Source organism: Amphiprion ocellaris, chromosome 21 (assembly GCF_022539595.1).
Source record: "Amphiprion ocellaris isolate individual 3 ecotype Okinawa chromosome 21, ASM2253959v1, whole genome shotgun sequence".
NCBI classification, from domain to species: Eukaryota; Metazoa; Chordata; class Actinopteri; family Pomacentridae; genus Amphiprion; species Amphiprion ocellaris.
The window spans coordinates 18,166,981-18,172,261 of NC_072786.1; positions in this window are offsets into that span (position 1 = coordinate 18,166,981).

Sequence of the window (5,281 nt, forward strand, 5' to 3'; positions counted from 1 at the left end):
GAAATATGTGCATGTATAGATTTGCTTCCTATTCAATATCAGGTTCTGCCAGGGGGTTTGTGATCTCAGAGACTGTCTGTGTCAAGCTTGTGCAGATCATTCCAGAGCATCACTCAAGCAGAGTCACCACCAAACACAAATGCATGTCAGTCTGAAATGGTTAAAATCTGACAAAGTGTCTTGTCTGAACCAATATACATTACATGTTCGATATTAACAGCATATGCGTTACGAAATGAATCAGAGACCCAGGCGTAATGCAACAGAGATTCAACATTCAGGCGTTGGAGTGTCTAAGAATAATTTTATTTACAGCACACAAAAGAACAGCTGGAAATGACAAACTTTATCTTGAAACAAGAGGTGCTTTACCAGGCTCAGCTAACAACAGAGCTCCCTAATGGAGCGGAGGAACACCAGGACTAGACTGTTAAAACAAAATTAGAATACAAAACTGACTACCCCCACGGTGTAGAATGATCGGAGGCGAGTTTCTTTACTAATTTGGCTTTATTCACTTGCCACCCATTCAGCATACAACTCACAAAACAACTCATGCTGCTACCAAGCATAGGCGAGATTTCGTTCTGCCGTAAAGCATGTCACAAAGCAAGTAAAGTGCGTGCTATGTGCATATGGGACATCTCCCTTTTTCCAAATTATTCCCAATAACTACAAAGTGCATATAAACAGAATGATGACGGCCCAGTAATATATCAAACAGTATCTCCAAACTGTGATAACACACATTCATTTGGCCTTCTAATCAAACTTAAAATGTCTTATCAGTCCAGGTTAGTTTCACAACCCTTGTTAGCTTAGATTTCTCTATAAAATAGACTCAGGATGCAATTTCTCTCTGCAAAACATTAGCAAATGTCACTTTTAACTCAAATTGCTCAACATAACTAAAGTTTACATGTTGCTTCATGTCATTTGTTTTGTCTTGTTTCTCTTTTCACCCCCCCCCCCCCAAAAAAAAAGCCATAGATGCTTCCTTTCCACCCCAGAGTCCATTGTTTAACACCTAGAAACGCAGTGCTCCAAAAGTCCACTCTAACAACTGGCTTACTGACACGGCCTGATCTTGTGAGGGCCCGTCTTGGTGTTTGTGTGTGCACAGGGTTAATCACCTCACTTGATTTAGAGGAAACGGTCTCTGGAGTGGTGACACTTGCAGATTGGGAGTCCATCCCTGCACCCTCAGTGGAGGCAGGCTGGTCGGTTGTTGCAGGTTGAGGAGTTGCATCTGCCCGGAGATGGAGTTTGTTCCGCCGCAGCACTGCTTCTCCCTGCATGTCGATGAGATAAGACCTCGGAGGTTACTCCGAGATCTTACCTCGAGCCTCTTTTAAGAAGACTGCTGGTGTCTTCCAAGCCTTTTCATGGCCCAGCTCTGTGCAGACGGTGTCTCCCAGATATTGAACTGATAGATGTGTGTCACAATGCCGGCGATTGTAATAGAAAGCTTGTTTAGCCTTTTCATTAGCATCCTTTTGTTTGACAATCTTTCTGTTGGGCCATTTGGGCCGTAGATTCTTCTCAAGCATAAGGAGAGTCATTCTGATCTTTCCTCCCCATCAGCAGTTCTGCTGGACTGACCCCCATGGTAGCACATGGAAGGCTATCAACGGGTCTTTCTGCTGGATGACTCTCTTTGCGGTCTGCACTGCCCTTTCTGCGTGACCATTTGGTGGAGGATAGTGAGGGCTAGACATGATGTGTCTTAAGTCAAGCTGCTGCGCCAGTTTTACGCACTAGAAAATTGAAGTCCATTGGCACTCACCACTTCATCTGGGATCCCAAACCTAGCAAAAGTTGCTTTCAGTCTATGTATAACTTGAGTGCTGGTTGTAGATGGCAATGGAATACATTTCCTCTATAGAGTAGCAGAATTTTGCTTCCTTTAAAAAAAAGTTGGCTGGATTGATAGAAGTAATGAAAGAATAGCATTCATTTTAAGTATTTTGTTTGTGCAGCCCACTCTCCTGGAGAAATGAGTAAAAGTTAAATGTTTTGTTTTGTTTTTCAGATGAGAAAAAGGCTGCTTTTGTCCAGTGCCCTGTCTCTCTGCTCTTCCTCTGGAAGTCAGCCTCGCCTGCCTGTAAATAACACTTTTTTGAGAGGTTTCCTTCCAGGTTTGCAGTCAGAAAGAAATTCAGCCCGAGACTTGTCCGTGGAGACAGGTCCAGAGGATGGCGGGTGCTTGGGTCAGGTCGTCAGGGTAGATTACATATTATGTATGGTAGCATGATCTCCTGCATACCCTAAATGACACAGGCCTGGTAAAAAATTGATGGATTTTTTTTGATGATCTGCTGCTCAGTGCAGCAGCTCACTGCCGTTTGTCTCTGTATGCCCAATGGCCAGTTGACGGCTACTTCTGTCTCAGACAAGTCTTATCTCTGGCATGCTCTCTCTTAGTGCCATGGCCCTCCAGTAATTTTCTTGTATGGGTGGTCTATGAACCACTAACCAAAGGCCTGATGAGTGGGACCTGCAGAGCTGCTTCATACTAGTTTCTGTTTGCTCAGTTTAGGATGTGAGACAGTTGAAGACATTTGGATGATTTCAGGTATTCCAAGTACAAGAGAAGCATTGTGTGTTGCTTGTATTTAATCAGCATTTCACATTTGTGCTCAGAGATGACTGTTTTTAACATAACGATGGAGTGCAGAGTAATGAGCTGAGGACTTGTGGGATGCTTTGACAGTAAAAACACCAAATAGCTGGCTATCGGACATATCACGTTCAATGTGAAGCTTTACTCTGAATTTTAATGGGCCTGTGTGTGGGTTGCAAACATTTCAGGTACACAGGCTGTTACAAAAGCAGCACATTATCCATCATCATGTAGGAAATGTGACATAGGAGGGTTAGCTGATCCACGTTAAAGATCAGTCCACCTTATGTTCTCAGGATACCTCTGCTCCTGTGTTGAAGACAACGTTGAGGAATTTTCTGTACTTCTTTTTTTCACTGATTGTTAGGTAAAGCATGTTATGATTCATCATTCTATTCAGTAGCTTTGGCTAGTGGGTAATATGTCCTCTCTTTGTGTCCTAGGCCAGTTTATTATATGTAATCAGTGCAGATTGGACATTTCCTCCATCGTTGAAGGTTGCCTTTTTCCAATTTTTGAAACCCTCTTCTTGAAATGGCGACAAGCATAAGAAGGCAGAGTCCTTACTTTGACAATATTCCAGCCATTTATGTTTGCTGTACCAGTCTTTTGAAAAACACCGTCTTCTGTCCCCTTGATGGGTTCGCAGGAAGTTTTGCAGATGTGGCTGCTTTGGCTGTTCTGCTCTTGACTGGGCGATATCTATGATGAAACAAGAGGCAAAATCAGTTATGCTGACATTAAAATAATTATCATTATAGTAATAATAATAATATTTGACCCTTCTCTATAGTAATTATTTAATAACCTATAGCCATTTATATTCAAACTAATCAAACAAAATCAAAGTGATTATATCGTGGTTAATAACTTAATAAACACACTCTAAGCATACATTTCCAGATGATGTTAGCATCTAGCCTAGCAATAAATTTCATTATTAATGGCATAATTTTACCTGTTGGTCCAGGAGCAGGTCGAACACCTGCTGCTGACCCCTGCCTCGCCTCTGTGCCCATTATCTCTGCTAACCGTCCCTCTTCTGCAGCTGCGGCTGCCTGAACTTCTGCAGTGCTGCTTTAACAGGTTGCTGTAGCAGCACCTTTTGGCACTTAAAAAGCACGTCACGACGAATATTACTTCTCCCCCTACTTTTTACAAAAGAAATTATGACTTACTCATAGTCCTCGCTTCAGATCGGTGCTGCTGATTGATGCGGATCAATGGCGATGCTGTCGGAGTTTGCAATCTACTCAGAACCAATGAAATGAATGAGTGATTGACATCACTGTTAGACAATGAGCCAATCAAGGGGGAAGGAACTGCCTTTGTCGCCTCTGATTGGCTAAGTGTGCGCCATCTGAGCCTTGTCCTTGCCGTGGTGTGAGTTTAACTGGCAATCGATATTTGTCACTGGTCAGTGGGGTTGCCAGTGGGGTGGCCAGCAGATTTGTAGGGGTGGCCGCGGCTACCCCAGGCCCGCCTGGTGGCGCCATTGCCACTTTCTCATCTTTCCTCAGTACTCCCACCTGCTTGCCTGCTACCCTGGTCAACTCTGCCTCACCTGCCAAATTTGAATTAACGGAATTACCGAATTATTCTTTCTGTTAGCTTTCCTGGTTTGGTAGTACCGTGTGTCACATATGCACATATGTAGAGCAAGTTAAGTGTGTTACAGCAGTGTTACGACATCTTTTACAGCAGAACAAAAACTTGTCTATGCTTGGTCGCGGCATGAGAAGCCGCATGTTATGTTATGAGTTGTATGCTGAATGGGTGGCAAAGTTAATAAAACCGAATTAGTAAAGAAACTCGCCTGGGCTCATTCTACATGGTGTCAGAAGTGACCGGAGTCACAGAAGAGACAAAGTATGGATTGCCGACTGAAAGGTGAAGTTTAATTCCCCAGCGAGCTTTTCTTTTGATAAACCGACAGATTGGCCGGACTGGAGACAGCACTTTGAGCGGTTCAGACTCGCCACAAAACTAGACAAAGACGACGGGAAAGTTCAGGTGTGCTACCTAATCTACGCCATGGGCAACAAGACAGAAAATATATACAAATCATTCATTTTCGCTGACAAAGGGCACAGGAATGACTTTGGCATTGTGGGGAAGAAGTTTGACGACTACTTTTTCCCCCTGAGGAATATTATACACGAGAGAGCATGTTTCCACCAGCATATCCAGCGGCCAGGGGAGAAAGTGGAGTGTTCCATCCGAGCCCTGTATGATCTATCAAAGCACTGTGAGTTCGGCACAGGCCGAGAGGAAAATATCCCCAACCATATCGTCTTTGCGATACTAGAGAAGGAGCTCTCATGCAGGCTGCAGCAGATGCCGGACCTGACACTTGCACTGATGATACAGACCGTCAGGAGGTCGCAGCACAAGTGAGCCTGCTAGGAAACACTATGGGTACAATGCATGAGGTGCAATACAAACAGAATAAAAATAACTGGAAACAACAACAAGGCAAGTCTAAAGACAGAAAATGGGGAGGAAATGACAGTAAATGTGGAAAAGCACAACACAGCAAAGATGAAAGATGTCCTGCAGGGAGAACCACATGCCACCATAGCCATAAAATGGGACAGTGGGCCAGGATGTGCCGCAACAGCAACAAGTCCATGAATGAAATCACAGAGACTGAGCAAG